The following is a 16,415-nucleotide window of genomic DNA, read 5'->3' as shown; positions in this document are numbered from 1 at the left end:
CAGTGCCCGAGCTCAGGTAGGGGAGATGCTCCCGGGGGGCCCTTGGGCTCCAGCGCCTCCCCACTCCCCCGCCCTCGTTGCCATGGCCACCGGTTCAGGCCGGGAGCAGCACCTAGGCGTGTCCAGCCCAGTCCCCGCCTCCCCAGAGTGACCATTGGCTGGAGGGCCCACGTGACGCGGCTGGTATGCTAATATATGGTAATCGCCCCCGCCCCTCCTCCCCAGGCCGTGTCCGAGCAGCCAGCAGGGTGCGCGGCGCCGAGCCGAGGGGGCGGGCTGAGGGGCGGCCCCCGGGAGCGAGCGGCCAGGTGGAGGAGGAGCGCGAACGCCACCGCAGGTAACGGGCGGGCGCGTGCGCGCTGGGGCCGGCGCGCCGCGGACGGGCAGCGAGCGGGGGACACGGGCCGCCGCGCTGCGGGCTTAACCCTTCGGGCGCCCAGCTGTCACGGCCGGGCCGCGGCGCGCGGAGGGGCAGCGCCCCGGGCACGGGCCGCCGGGCGGGGCGGCCTGACCTGGGAGCCGCGCCGTGGGGCCCGCGCGGGGACCCGGCCGTCCGGGCCGGCGACCGACTGGCCGCGGCTGCCCAGGGCCGGGACCCGCCGCGACCCGGGCGGCGGGAGAGCTGCGGAGCCGGGACTGGCGGGCCACTGCCGGGGACAGGCTGGATGGGGTCCCCGCTCCGGCCGGGCTTCTCCCGGGGCTGAGTCCCTCCCTCCCACGCAGAGGGCCTGGCGCGGCCTGCGATGCCTCCGCTCGTCCCGCACAGTGCCAGGAGACGCGGGGGTCCGGCCTGACCGCGGCGCCCACCCCCAGCCACGGCCTGACAGCCCAGCCGCTGGCACTGTGGACCCACAGTCAAGCTGGGGACCGCGGTGGGACCAAAGCAAGACTGGGGGCCACCAGCCCAGGGAACTGGGGACTGTCGGTGCTGGGAGGAGAGGACCATCCCCTAAAGGAAAAGCAGGCCCCAAGAAGTGCCAGGTTTGAGAAGGAGAGGTGCCCAAGGAAGGCAGTGGCCCCTTGTTTTCTGAGCTGGGATGTTGACCAGACACTTACGGGAAAAGGTCACTGCTGGACACCTGGATCGGGTCTGTCATGTCCAGAAGAAGCGGCTGTTTTGCGTGAGTGTTTGATAAATTTCTTATAAGGCAAGGTTTAAATTCATCTTCTTCCTTCCATCGCTTCCTACCCCCAGGTCTGCTACAGAAGTGTCTTCTTTTAATTATCCCCCACACCACCACCACTTCACTGAGACTGGTGGCAGCTTTAAGCTCATGGTGTAATTTAGTTTTCACCACAATAGAAATGGTAGGATGGGCCATGTGCCTCTAATATTAAGCTTGCCCTGGGAGTTTCTCGGAAGTGTGGGGAGGGGGGATGTGTCTGTCACCAGCACGGATGAAAAACTGGCTAATGTGCCAGTGATGTCAATAGAATTTCCTTTATGAATCAAAAGTCGTTGCTTCTAAATCAAGGGAAAACGTGGTTACACATGAAAAGTACCAGGAACCAATTTGATTTTTGCAAGTGAAGTGCAAATTGCACTTCATGCTGCTCTTGATGTCTTTTATCACACAACAAACACTTTTCTATGCTAGGCATCTTGGGAATGCAAAGATGAATAAGATAATTAGTCCTTGTCTTCAAAGAAGTAGTGGGAGAGACGGAAATAAAATTGTGAGTAAAGTCATAACAGCCTAATAGATGTGAATATAAAGAGCTGTGGGGGCACAGAGGAGGGAACAATTAACCGTCTCAGAGGGACAGGTAAGTCTTTCTAGAGAAGAGCTAGTTTAAGCAAGGTCCTGAAGGATGAATAGGAGTTTGCCTTGCAGAGAAGACTGGAAAGGACAGGAAGGGCAGCCAAAGGACAAAAAACAGAATCCAGACACTTAAAGAACATGGTATCTCTAGAAAATGGACTTAGATTGTAGCCTTGATTTTTTTCACTTTCTCCAGTGTAACTCAAAAAGTAACCTAGAATTTCTAATTCCCACCGTAATTTTTCAGTGGCATTGTCTTTCTTGTTTGCTCCCCGCTTAGTCCCCTCATCAGTTTTCCTGATCCTGACTCCTAGACTCTGTCACTCATATCTTTCCATATAAACATCATACATATGGGGATGGGAAAGGGATAGTTCACAGTAACTTCCAAGTAGAGGGCCTGAAAATTGAACATAATGTATGGCCCTGGAGGTGTCATCTGAGAGGGCAAATATATAAACCATACAATAAGGTCACAACCAGGGAGGCAGTGCTCAGTGTCAAATCTGTGAGGTCAGATTTGTGAGTAATAAGATCAGAAACTGGCAGGGTCTGGAACAAGAGAGGATCTGGACTGTGGTGTGGGGCAGAACAAGCAGATCAGGACTGAGGCCGTGAATCATGCAGAAGTGATGGAGCCCGCTGGGATGCGGTGCCAGTGGGCAGAACAGGGCTGGATCTGACAGCTGCCAGCAACTGCAGGAAAGGACAGCAGCGTCTCCTTGGTAGAACGTTGCCAGTATATTCTTCTTTCTGTTCTCTCCCTCCTTACTATTATTCTGATCCCACTTTCCACCCATGATGCGTTTATTGGACTGCTTTTACTGAAGTCTTAGCTACCAGGGCAGAGAAAAACCTGTTCTGCTGCCTTAGCATCCACCTCTGGAACTATAAATAGTGCATCTTACCTCACAAGACATCAACTAGCCAGCCTATTTTTACTTCCTGATCATTTGGAAACAGCGAGGATGGCCAAGAGTTGTAAAAGAGACCTCATCCCCAAAACTCACCCAATGTTTGAATCGCTTAATCACCTTTTAGCTTTGCTTAAGCCAAAATTTATTTTCAGAATGGATTGCAATAAAGTTTTGGCAAATCCCTTATCTTGAGCTATATGACAGATTAAACCACGTGAGGAAGGTGACACTGGGTGATCTGCCTGCTGTGTCCTGCTAAGATGGATGGTTCTGTAAGTGCTAGGGAATCTTGGGTGCTATTTAAGCAGTCTTCCCCATCAGCATGTTTACTGAGCACCTGCTTGTGTGCAAATACCGTGCTGTATTTGTGGTTTGGAGGAGACAGCAAAATGAGAGAAGAGGTGCAGCATGGCGGTTATTCTCAGCTAACCAAAGATTTGGACTGCAGTTTTTCAGTTGCTTGGGCAAGTTGTTTGACATTGTTTCTTCATCTGCAATAATTCCATCTACTTCATAGGGTGTGAAGATTATAGGTAAGGCAGTAAGGCAGCAAATTTTCGAAGTGCTAAGCATGTAGTATTATAGGAGTTGAAAAAAAAGAGAATGGTCATGAAGGATTATGGTTATTGAGGAAGACTTTCTTCAGAGGCATGGTGATTTTTGCTAGAGAGAAGGAAGGTAGAAAAGGATTTCCAGGGGCCTCCCCGGTGGCGCAGCGGTTGAGCGCTGGGTTGCGAAGCTGCCCGCAGCCTCTGCAGCGCCGGTTCGATCCCCGGCTGCTCCCTGGCCACCGGAGGAGGGTCCCACATGGCGTGCAGACCTCTCCTGCTGCCCGCTGCTCCCCTCAGCAGTGTACTTCGGTCCTTCAACCTGCTCTGCTCCCCGCTCTGGCTCTGGTGAATTCTCTCACCCTCCCGCGCTTCTGACTGTACCCAGTGCTTGTATGTATGTATGTATAAATAAATAAATAAATCTTTAAAAAAAAAGAAAAAAAGAAAAAAAGAAAAGGATTTCCAGACAGAAAAAAATAACATTCATAAAATACAGGACTGGAATGTGGAAGAAAGTTCTCAGGGGTCAATTGCACTCCCAGTCTGTGAAGATAGGAAAGTTTCAGAAGAGAAGTTGCAAAATTGGGAGGTTTGATTGAAGCGAGATTTAGCAGGCACTGGATGCTGAGCTAAAGATTAGGACTTTTATCCCGTATGATTAAGTCTGAGGATGGTTAGGGAAGTGTGATGTCATGAAAGCGGTGTTTAGGAAGATTCTCAGCCACAATGTGGAAAGTAAACCTTAGCAGGGATAAAAAGACAACTCTACAGCCTGTTATTGGTTATTTAAATAGTCTATGTGTGAGAGAATAAAGGGTTGGATTAAGAGATGGCAATGAAATAAAAAGAGATGGATCCAATAACCAAATAGAGGAAAAATGAACTTTGTGATTGACTGGGTATGGAGTGCAAAAAATAACGAAGTATCAAATATAGCCTTGAACATTGGCGACAAGAGTAACAGAGTTAGGACAGACAGAAAGGAAAGCCAGTTTGGGGGAGAAGAAGAACATCGAAGTGCTAGATCTCTTGAGGTGACACTGGAACTTGTAAGTGGACATATCCCTTACAGGTATCTGGAAGTGGGAGGCTAGTGTTCCAAAGAGAGAAGTCAAGGAGTCTTATTATAGAAGGTGATAATTGAAACCACATGATTAGCTCAGTTCACCAGTGGTAACAGCACACAAATAGAGCACAGCAGCCCAAAGGTTGAGGCTGGGGGATTACCCACATTTGGGGAGGTAGGGAGAAGAAATGGGGACAGAATGATGGAAAATAAGTGATATCAGAGATGCTGAAGAACTTCTGAGTTATTCATCACCAAATGTACTCTCCTCCCAGCCATTTGTGTACCTGAGAGGTGCAAGGCTGAGTAGACATGCTGTTACCCCGGAGGGTGTGCTAGCATAGAAGTCAAGAGAAGAGAGGGTTTAAAGCTGGAAAAATGGGTCAGCAATTGTGCAGAGAAAGTGGGACATGTCTGATTTACTTAGGAAGCGGGAAATCATCAATAGCTCTGGAAAGTGACAGCTTTGAAGCTGTGGAGGATGGGCACGGGGCTATTGAACACTGGCTTAGAAGGGACTGTGGCAAGAGATGCAGGTAAGAAATGGAGACAGCGTCTAGATCACCTTATGTGTGCTGGACAGTCAAAGGAAGAGGAGAAAATAGGAAAGTGGTTTGAGAAGGTAGAAGAGTCAACTAAAAGACTTGATCTCCGTTGTCTCTTATTATTTTGGTTGTCCTCGAATAGCATTTTCATCCTTTCATATCCTTAATAGTGTTTCAGCAGCTCATTTCTTTCTTTTTTTTTTTTTTTTTTTTTTTGGAAGATTGATTTATTCATTCATACAAGAACCAGAGTACAGGCCAGATGTGCGGGAGGGTGAGAGGATTCACCAGAGACAGAGCCGGGAACAGGACAGGCTGACTGACCCAAATACACCGCTGAGGGGAACAGTGGGCAAGACAGGAGAGGTCTGCTATACCATGTGGGTATCTTGCTGGCCAGCCGGGTTCAAACCCATGCTGCAGAGGCTGCAGACAGCTTCACAGCACTGCCCTCAACCGCCTGCACCACCAGGGGAGGCCCTCAGCAGCTCATTTCATAAACTGACTGCTTTGACAGTTACCTGCATATTACAGTGAACAATAATAGTATAACTGCCATTTAATGAGTACATACTGTGTGCTAGGCACTGTACATTCTGTCTGTTACACTGTTTTACCTTCACAATACTGGATTATAACCACATAACCTCTTGGAAGCTTGGAGAGGCTAAATCAGTTGTCTAAGAACACATAATTAATGACTGACAAAGACTCGGGCCCAGCGCTGACTGTATACCTCTTCAGAAGGACTGTACCTTACACTGTGCCTAAGACGGGGCCAGCTTCATATATGGCCTGTGCACCCTCCAGGGCCCTATATAGAGAAGGGCTGCAGGCTTGGTTTAATACTCTCTTGTCCCCATTTTGAAATACCTAATTGTTTAACAAAAGCCCTTCATTTTCATTTTGCACCGGGCCCCACAAATTTAGAACCAGTTCTGCCTGAAAGTGTCGAGACTGCCTGGAGACAGCGTTCTGCACTGTATCATTTGTTAGGGTTGTGCCGCCTGAAGTTGCTGCTGTGTCACAGTACACAGTCACATCTTCCTGGGGTCCTCTGATTTTGGACCATGAGGCCAATGGAATGAAGGACAGAAGGGGGATATTTTGAAATTCAAGTAAACACCCAGCCAATATGAAGAGAATTGAGAATAAAGAGTAAAGGAATTATTTATTCGGAACAGCTTCATCCATCCATCATTTCTTGAGCATATTATTGGATAAAGTTACAGCCCTGATGCAGTTCTTAATCTCAATTTAAATAAGAAATGAGTTCATTTCTATTCCTTTTATAGTCAGATTTCTGCCTTTTTTTTTTTTTTTTTTTTTTGCTTGTGGGAGACAATGGAGACCATTTTCCAACCTAAAATAGAAATTGGGGTTGAACAAGTATAATACAACTTATAACTTCTCTGCCTGATCGGGTGCCTTTTTAGCCAGGTGGATGTCACCTCTTCACCCTAGTACCAGGGAACCTCCCCACCCTACCCCCGCCTGGCAGCTTTGAATCACGTGGCCCTATTTACCACCTTGGTCTTGACTGCCCATGTTCTACTCTTTGTTACCTGTTCTATCCTTTCATCTTCCATATGAATCATAAAAACCAGAAAAATTTAATTTTTGATGTTGTCTTTCATTTTTGGCTTTATAGTAACTTTTTTTTTTTTTTTTTTTGTTTTTGTTTTTGTTTTTTTTTTTAAGATTTATTCATTTATTTATACAAGCACTGGGTACAGTCAGAAGCGCAGGAGGGTGAGAGAATTCACCAGAGACAGAGCCGGGAGCAGAACAGGCAGACTGATGAAGTACACTGCTGAGGGGAGCAGCGGGCGGCAGGAGAGGTCTGCACACCATGCGGGACCCTCACCCGGTGGCCGGGGATTGAACTGGCGCTGCAGAGGCTGCGGGCAGCTTCGCAACCCAGCGCTCAACCGCTGAGCCACCGGGGAGGCCCTTTATAGTAACTTTTTGGAGCTGGCTACAAATTAAGTTCTTCTTGTTTTCATGATTATTGCCCTCTCAAAAATAATTCTTTCTCATCCTTTTGGTTACTCACCCTCTTGCTATTGCTATTCCTGTTCCTCATCTCTAAATAATTAGACCAGGTACTGTCCAAGCCCTAATACCACTGGTTCTCACTGACCACTTGACCATGTTCTACACCAACCAACCTATATGCCTTTTGGGGGAGACCAAAACAAGACTGAGTTTGTGCTGCTTCCTCCCATCACCTGGCAATCCCATTCAGAGTGCTTGTTCTCACTTGCTACTCCTAACATGGACCAGGTGTGTCTGAAAATATGGGAGATTAAAAATATGAAGAAATTTAGAGGATAACCTTTGATCTACATCATAGGACAAAATTTGGATGACCAGACATTCCCCCATGGTGACCTATCTGTATTGCTGGTATATCCTCCATAAAGCACTATAGTAGTTATCTGCTGCTGTACAACAAGTTTACCCCAAATTTATTACCTTAAAGCAATGGAATTCTCTTGTCTTTTAAGATTTAATTTATGCATGGCATCTGAGCAGCACTTCCCAGCTTGCTTTTAATGAGTGAGTGTCTTTCCTATCTTTCTTTGTACTTCCACATCTCATTGTTGTCATTGCTAGGGACTTTTTCTTACCTGTAGCTCTTTTTAAAAACCAGCCCTTGAACATAGTAGATGCTCAATAACTGATTATCAAATATGCTAAAGAATAGCTTGTACCTTTATTTACTTTTTATGCTTTTCTTCAGAAAATTTATACATACTGCAAAATGCCAAACCTGGTACCCCATAATGAATATACCTTTCTTCATCTCCCTATCAAAGAACTCCTATGTCCTTGTTGTGGCAGTTTAAATTATAAAGAAACCATTGTATTATGTCAAAGACTTCTTGACTTGCCAACTCATCTACTCCAGGGACCATTTGAACTTGTTTCTGTTTATAAGTCGCGGCTCGCTCCATCCATACGCTAAAACCAATTCTGAACCTTCTTAGGGAATCTTATAATGAGTCCCTAGTACAAAGACACTTGGTTTAATAACAAAGTCAACATTGCTTCACTATTTAGATATTTGACTATAAACTTTATGAAGCTTATGGTTGTGTCTGGCATGGTCACAGCTGTGTTCTCAGCACCGAGCACTAGTGGATAAGCTTGATAAGTACTTGGAGAATGGATTAATGACACTCCATTCTTGATACTCCTGCCCCATTCCTCTTATCTAGGTCCTGACCTTTGATCACCCAGAATTGTACGCCCAAGTACATCATTTCATGTGGCCTAGACTTTTGTCCTGATTCTTGATTGCTGTCCTCCAACTACATACCACAACTGATCTTTGGGAATTTTACCCTTTGCTTACTCAAAACCGAAGTGCCCCTTCTCTCTTAGTCTTCATAACTAAAAATATTGGCTAGATGCCCTAAAAAGGATATTCTTCTACCTATAGCCAGAAAGATCCAAACATACATATTAAATGTATTTTTAAATATTTTAACTGAAAAGAACAACATTCAAATTTCAAAAGAAAGGGGGCAGGCCCCTTACGTGAGATTGGGCCAGAAACCAAGTTCTAAAATTTTGTGAGTCTGTTAAACTTGTAAGCTTCAATTCAATGCAAATTAATTTTTATATCAACCAGTGAATTAAAGGAGGGAGGGAATTGAGTGACTATAAATGTGGTTGCCAGGGAGACTTTTCCTGACAGAAGAGAGAACCTCCTGGGAATTTATACAGGCCCAAAAAAGCAATGTAATCTGATCCTTCTCTGTTCTCTTCTGAATGGGCAAGAAAATAGTGTATAAACTATGGGTATAGATAAAGGTAGCTTTAGGCTTTTCCAGAGACTTGAGTAAATTCTCCCTCTTGAAACAGGACAGAGTAGTAGAGTTCTGTAGAGCAAATATGACTATTATAAGGCGCCTATTGCTTCTAAAGAAACATCCGGAAATGCAGAGCCTCTCAATCTATCTCTAAAACAGTGTCATTCATTCACCAGATATCTAATCATGCCTTTCTAAGTGGTCCATGGCCCAGAAGGCAATATGATTATAAGAGATTGATAACAATTTGAAGGTACTATATTACATCTAGTTGGTAGTTCCTTAAATGTCATCTAATTAATTTTTGAATAGAGGGTGATAGTGACTTAGTTAAATATTTCATGCATCTTTTTTAGTCTGCCTCCATAGAAAAAGCATAAACACAGGTGTGCCTTCTGATGTATTTCTGTTCTTAGGTTGTGGCTCCTGAGAAACACCTAGCTCACTAAACCACAGGGCCACAAGGCAAGGTGTGTGTCCATCCCGTGTGGTGGCAGCTGAAGTGTAGGTATTGACCATGTTGACCAAGGACACACTCATCTCCTTGGTGGCTAAAGTCACAAGAGACCCTTCTTTAGCTATAAATGATGGGTTGAGGTCTGAAATCTTGGCTATAAAACGTATTTGGATTGAAATGTAAAACACTCCCACGTATGAGGCCTACCAATCAGTGTCTCCTTTTCTTCTGACTTTGTGTTTTCAGTTACAAACAAGACCTGTAATTTTGGGGGGAAATTTTTTAAGCCCTTTCATACTTTAATGTTCTGGAGTTTTGCACAGTGTGCAGCACTATACAGATCTGCAGAGAGGCCAGAGTGGGTAGGGTTAACAGCATGCATGCTACAGCCACACTGCTGGGCTCCAGCCCTGCCTCCACCACTCTCCAGCCGAGAACTCCTTCCAGTCTTCACCCCTCTGCCCTCCAGCCTTCTTATATTTGATGGAAATAAAAATAGTACCCTCCTCAAGGAGTTGTGGAATAAACAAATTAATGTATGTGAGAGGAACAGTAAACACCACATAAGTTTTACCTTTTATTTCCTGTGATCTCCTAGAGAATAGAGTTGATTCCATTCGAAGAAAGAGACAGTTGAGACATAATGTTCCCTAATGTTGTATGTTAAATTTGGGCTCAGATTGTTTTCATCCTTAATTTGGCATTGAAGTTTTCCTTTCTCCTTATAAGAAAGGGAGAAAATGAGAATTAGAGTAGGAGAGAGGAACACTTGGCTTTTGAGCATTTTAAAATTGGGGTTATTTCACAAAAGATGGTGTCACTAAAGCATATGTAAATGAAAGTGCTTTCTCAAAGGCAAGATATGTGTGAGAAATACTTGGAAAAATCTAAGTTAGGGAATGTCGCATTGGGTCAGGCCTGTAGTATCTCCAGTCCCAAACTTTGTGATCATGATAACAGGGGACATTGCGGGGAAAGGGAAGTATCGTAGCTACCAACCATGACAAAACCTAGTTATGGGAAGGGCCTGCCTATCCCAAGCTGTCTTTCAGTATCTTGCTGTGTCTCGTTCAAGTAGTTAAATTTCTTTTTTTTTTTTCTTTTGGTCTTTAAAAACTGTTTATTTATTCAACAATCATTTTTAAAGCTTCTGTACCCCATGCTGGTAGCTGGGAATGCAGCTAGGACTAGAACACAATCTAGGCACTGCAGAAGGAAGGAGGGCAGACTTGGAAGTATTGTGATGTTGTGGTATTGCTGCCACACAGAAGAGTGAACGGGGGCTGGGGCGGGGGTGGTTTGAAAACTTAAAGGAAGGATCACTTAATTCTGCTTAGAAATGTCACCTGGTTAAAGTGGCAGTTGAGAGGACAACTGGAGAATTGGAGGAGCCCTCAGGCCCCTCAGACAGAAGGGGCAGTGTGTGCAAAGGTGGGGTGTCTGCGTGTGTGAACGGGAGCATAATGTATGTGGGGAATTCCAAGTAAACTGACATAGCTGGAGCATGAAGTGTGAGTAAGGTAGTGGCAGAAACAAAGGTGAGACCTAGGGCTTCTTGGATCTGTGGGTATATAGTTTTCATCAAATTTGGATTTTTTTTTTAGCCAGTATTTCTTCAAATGCTTTTTTCTATCCCTTCCTCCCCAAGTCTCTTTTCCTTCTAGAACTCCAATTTCGTGAATGTTAGATTGATATTGTCTGACAGTCACTGATGCTGCATTCATTTTTATTCTGTCTTCTGTCTCTCTTTGCTTCACTTTGGATAGTTCCTAATGCTCTGTCTTCAATTCTGCTGATCTTCTGAAGCTTTTTTTTTTTAAGATTTATTTATTTATACAAGAACCGGGGTACAGGCCAAATGTGCGGGAGGGTGAGAGGATTCACCAGAGACAGAGTTGGGGGGAACAGAACAGGCAGACTGACTGAAATACACTGCTGAGGGGAGCAGTGGGTGAGACAACAGAGGTCTGCCGCGCCACGTGGATATCTCCGCAGCCGGCCAGGATCGAACCCGCACTGTGGAGGCTGCGGACAGCTTCACAGTGCTGCGCTCAACCCGTTGCACCACCAGGGAGGCCCTGAAGCTTTTGATCTATTTTTAATCCCATGCAGTGCATTTTAATTTCAAATTTTATAGATTAATTTTTTTCACATCTTTCCCTTTTTCTCAAGTTTGTTTTTCTCTATTTCTTGAACATGTGCAACATATTTATGAAAGGTGTTTTAATATTCTCATCTGCTAGTCCTTTCAGCCCTTTCATTTCTGGGTATGTTTTTATTTATTTGTTTTCTCCTGGTTAAGGGATTTCTCTAATTGGATACTGGACATGGTTAAATTTTATACTCTTGTTTGCAATATTTTGTTCGGTATTGTGGTTCAGTCACCTGAAACCAGTTTGATCCTTTCAGGCAGGAATTGTTTTAAAACTTTATCATCGTGGCTCCAAAGTGGCCTCTATTCTAAGACTAATTGAGGGCCCATTACTATGGCAATACCCTTCGGAGGATTAGCTCTAATTCCTTGTGTATTATAGGCTCTTTCTGATTGAGCTCAAAGGAATACAAACTAGTCCAATCCTGTGTGAACTCTGGAAATTGTCCTGCTACTCCTTTCCAGTAGTCCTGAATAGTTAACTTATCTTGCGTGTGTGCAAATCAATACTCAACTAAAGACCCCTGGGAAGCTGTCTCACTCCCCCCTTCCTCTCCCCGCCACCCCCCCCCAAAAAAATTTTTTTTTCCAGTCACTTAGCCCTCTTGGATCTCTAATCTCAATCTCCTCAACTCAGTGCCACCACCCAGCTCTGTTTGAGTTTCCCCCTTCCTGCCCAGCATCCTGGAAACTGCCTCCAGGCAGTAAGTTGTACCATTTTAGGGCTCACTTCATCTCTCTGTGCTTAAAGATCAGTGGCCGGCATTGTCTGTTAATCCTTATCTGTAACACATTGCTTTATGTATCTGGCCTAGTACTTAGTTTTTTAAGGCAGAAAAGTAAATCTGGTCTCTCTCTTCAACTCTGCGCTTCTGACATCTTATCTAGGGACCTTACATGTTGATAGTGGATTCCTTTTTTGAGAAATTCTCTCACTTCAGACATGGCTTTTGAATAGTCAGAAAGTTGCTTTTATTTAAAGTAACAAAATCATACATCTAAACAAATAAAATTAGGATTTAGGAGATTTTGAGACTAATTCATTGTTAGAATGGCAGGTGGTTGAAGAGGAATTTCAGAATAGGGCCTAGGCCATACAGATTGTGATATACTGGACTTCCATGGTTGTGTAGAGCTATAGCCTGTTACTGCCTTTGGCTGTAAGCCCTTTAATTGCCCTGCTCTCCATCTTTGTCAGTGATCTTCAGTGTTTAATGTTTATTTTGATGCTGTATCCCAATATTCCAACAAGGGGTGAAACAGAACCACTGAGATAATGATCACAATGATAAAGAGGGGGTCAAACAAAAGAAAATGCTAACAGTGCTAAAACTGCGGGACCCTCCACCTACTATCTGGCCCCAGAATTAATGTTTTCCTCCACATTTTGGTGGGCACACTGAAAATAGGTGAGGCCAATTAAAACAGGCTATCCTTGTGTCAGGTTGTATGGGGCAATAAAATCAATCTCAGCTGTAAACATTTCGTGTGTGGGTCTATGTGTGTGTGTGTGTGTGTGTGTGTTTCTGTGTATGAACATGTGCAGGTATGTATGCTCACATTTTTATTTAGCATCTTAAATGTACCAAGCATCTCATTTAGTCTTCATAATAACCCTGTAAATACAGTTATTGAGTATTTGATGGAAAAACCCAGATTCAGAGAAATCAAATGACTTGTTCAAGTTTTTCCATGACCCAGATTTTTCCACTATGTGGTGCTACCTCTCATGATGCCACACTGTACTACCCTTAGTGGTCCCAAATTCAGTTGTCAGCAGACCCCTAAACACAACTTTGGACCATTCATTTTGCATGTACTCTGAGCCACAGAGCATTGTGAGACAGTTAGATAATCAGTCTTTTCTTAGAAAAATAACTTGAAGTTCATGATTTATATGCGGAGGGTCAAAACAATAATAAGGCAGTGAGGACAGCACATTATTATCCGTATCGGCCCATTTAACTGGAAAAGACAAATGCCTCCCCTATACCATACCACCGGTCACTCAAAGAAAACACTTTTAGTTTGAGATTGTGGTCACTATTAGCAAAGTCTAGTACAGCTTTGTCTTTTAAACTTACGATCTTCAAAAAGAGCATTGGCAGTTCCTACCATGAATGATTTTACTGTGGCTGTTTTCCAGCTGTGCCATGTTTCATGAGATGCTCCACCAAAACCAGATAGTTTTATTATTTTGCTAGCAGTGACCTTGACGTAGCTCATCGTGATGAAGCTACCTCAGATGCCTACTGTAATTTTTCTTTTAATGCCTTGTCCAGTGCTGATGGACCATACTTCAAGACTTCAACATTTGATAGTAGTTTTAACAAATACTTATTAATTTAGCAGTTCTAGTTGTCATATAGTTCTGTGATTGCTGATATACAACCTTGAATATAACTACTTAAATATAATATATGAAGTTCCTGATGATAATAACCCCAAGTTTCTTCCATAAAGACATAAATGCTACCGGCCTTTACTTTGGCTTGTGAGTAATTGAATGTTCACACCTTACTTTTGAATTCTGCACCAGTTTTTTAAATTCCATTTCTGAATTTATCCTTCATCTACAAGGATCACTAGCACTCTTCCAAGTTTTGCCCTCTGGTATTGGAGATAAGTTGCACTGAACTAGGGCATTTGGCACTTACCTGGGTGGGGGCTAGCCAAGATACATATCTACAATAATCAGAGAGGCTTTTTTCCAGTATGAAATGTGCTGCTCTGTATAAGAATTAAATGTAGTACTGCGATTTTATTAGGCAATTGACAGTCCTGCTTTTTATATATAGAATGAGGCACACACCTGAATAGGGCACACGTCTTATTTTTTTTCTTCTCCATTAAAATTTAGTGTGGTAATTGAATAGAAGACAAATGATGTTAGTATTGACCGGTATGCACCTAATAACATCCCCATGATGAAGTGGCGCTATATTTAGTTTTATACACACACAGAGAGACACACACACACATACACACACAGTGTGTGTGTGTGTTAAGAGGAGGCCCCAAGGCCAGAATGCCTTAGCTTTGACTCTGGTTCTACTAGTTATTATTTGAGTCACCTTGGTCAAGCGATTTTACCTCTTTCTGTTACTGTATTCTGTGATTTTGATAACTTCACTTTAGTGCTAATAGTTTTTGGTAGGTTCTGTAGGATTTTCTACAAACACCATTATGTTATCTACAAATAAAGCCAGTTTTACTTTTTCCTTTACAATCTTTATTTTTGCCTCATCTAAAACCTCAGTTTAATACTGAATTGTCATTTCCAATGTGAGGGGGAAACATTGGGTCATTCACTAAATAAATATGTTAGCTGTAGGTTTTTGTCATGTATCCTTTATCAACTTGAGGAAGTATCTTCTAGCCCTCTTTGCTGAGACTTGTTATGATTGGGTATTGAAGTTTGTTACATGCGTTTTCTTCATCTGTAGGGATAATGTAGAAAAATAATCATCTTTATTCTGTTAATATGGTGATTTGAATGATTCTCAAATGCTAAATTTCGTCTGTGGCCATACCACCCTGAATGCACCCCATCTCATCATCAAATGTTCACTTTTTTCTTAATATAACAACAAGGAAACAGATATTCCAAGATATATTTCTGAGCACTTTTTTTTTTTAATTGGCCATATCTTAAGGTAGTTTAAAATCTCTAAGCTTATTCCTTAGTGGTCTCTCAGTTATAAAACTATGTTAAAAATGCCATAATCAGCAATAATACACCTTTGAGGGAGAGAACAAGTAATTTTTTTTTAAAGATTGATTTATTTATTTATACAAGCACTGGGTACAGTCAGAAGCGTGGGAGGGTGAGAGAATTCACCAGAGCCAGAGTGGGGAGCAGAACAGGCAGACTGATGAAATACACTGCTGAGGGGAGCAGCGGGCGCAGCAAGAGAGGTCTGTGCACCATGTGGGACCCTCACTGGCGGCTGGGGATCAAACCGGTGCTGCAGAGGCTGCGGGCAGCTCTGCAGCCCAGCGTTCAACTGCTGCGCCACCAGGGAGGCCCGAGAACAAGTAATTTTATAGCATCTTCCTGATGAGTGATTTAAGTGTATTTTTGTGAAGCCTGAACCAGCACAAAGAGAATATAGTATTTATACTGGCTTTCTGACCACCTACTTCTCTCATGAGCCACACAAAAATAATCTTAATTCTTTTGAGATCTTTTTTAAAGCAATGAACATCCTAGGTAATAAAGCGGGCTAATAAGTACTATGTAATTGTTGACAAGTAATTTACTGCATATGTAGAAGTTACTTGGAATTGTAATCATAAAAGCAGAAGTTTCCAGGTGAAGCAAGGTGTGGTTCTTCATCTGGTGGGAAACTTATAATTGGTGTCTTGGTGTATCGCGTTTGACATTCAGTCAAGACCATAACATGGTGCGTGTTCTCTTTATAGAAGGTATTTCTAGTGTTTATTACCAGGTGTTAATGGGCCTGATTTTTTTTGTAAAGAAAACATTTAAATATAGTAAAGTGACTCAAACTTCCCCACCCCTCAGTCCCAGTCCTACAAATGGGGAAAAAACACCAAGGAGGACTGCTGAGTTAATCTTCCATTGAGGTTCTGTTTACATAGCCCATGATCTCCAAAGGCTTAGACAGCCCAGTGCCTCAACAGACCCTTTGTACAAATAAAATTGAATCAAGCAGATGAATGAATAAGTGCCTGGGTAGCAGTGCCGGGATCTCATTCCCCTTCTCACACGCATTTCCCAGCCCTCTGCACACAGCCTGAGGGGTCAAACCCGATTAGGCGCTCTCATCCCAGCTTTTACGGGATTGGCTTTTTCAGCTTCAAGAAGCAGCATGCCCTGTTCATTCAGCTGCTGCGCTCAGCCATTCTTTAGCTGCTTCTCTCATGTTCCCATGGAGTGAGGCTCTGGGCTATCCTGCACATGCTCCCTGAGCAGGGCATTCACGAGACAGTCCGCTCTGAGGAGGGGCAGTGAGCCAGCAAGGAAGGAGATGATGTTCTGGCCAACCAGGGGAAGAGGAAGGCACTATTTGCAATAGCTAAGCAATGGAAACAACCGAAATGCCCAAATAACTGGATCAAGATGTAGTACACATACACAAATGGAATATTACTCAGCAATCAAAAAAGATAAACTCAT

The 16,415-nt window shown here is 43.6% G+C and overlaps 1 protein-coding gene across 3 annotated transcripts in view; it reads left to right on the top strand.

Annotated features, from left to right (window-relative positions):
- Nucleotides 1–725: 725 nt before the first annotated feature.
- Nucleotides 726–16,415, top strand: part of PHC2 (polyhomeotic homolog 2) — an 86,409-nt gene continuing 70,719 nt past the window's right edge. Inside the window, exon 1 of one of the 3 annotated variants that reach the window (XM_037500622.2) lies at nt 726–1,121. The gene's annotated coding sequence lies outside the window, so the exon portion shown is untranslated. The remainder of the gene's footprint in view (nt 1,122–16,415) is intronic. The other 2 variants (XM_054691730.1, XM_037500620.2) reach the window with 2 other exon arrangements.

Source organism: Talpa occidentalis, unplaced genomic scaffold (assembly GCF_014898055.3).
Source record: "Talpa occidentalis isolate TD23 unplaced genomic scaffold, MPIMG_talOcc4v2.1 talOcc4.9, whole genome shotgun sequence".
Classification (NCBI taxonomy): Eukaryota; Metazoa; Chordata; class Mammalia; order Eulipotyphla; family Talpidae; genus Talpa; species Talpa occidentalis.
The sequence above is the reverse complement of the archived record's forward strand: the minus strand, read 5'-3'. Positions and strand labels throughout refer to the sequence as shown.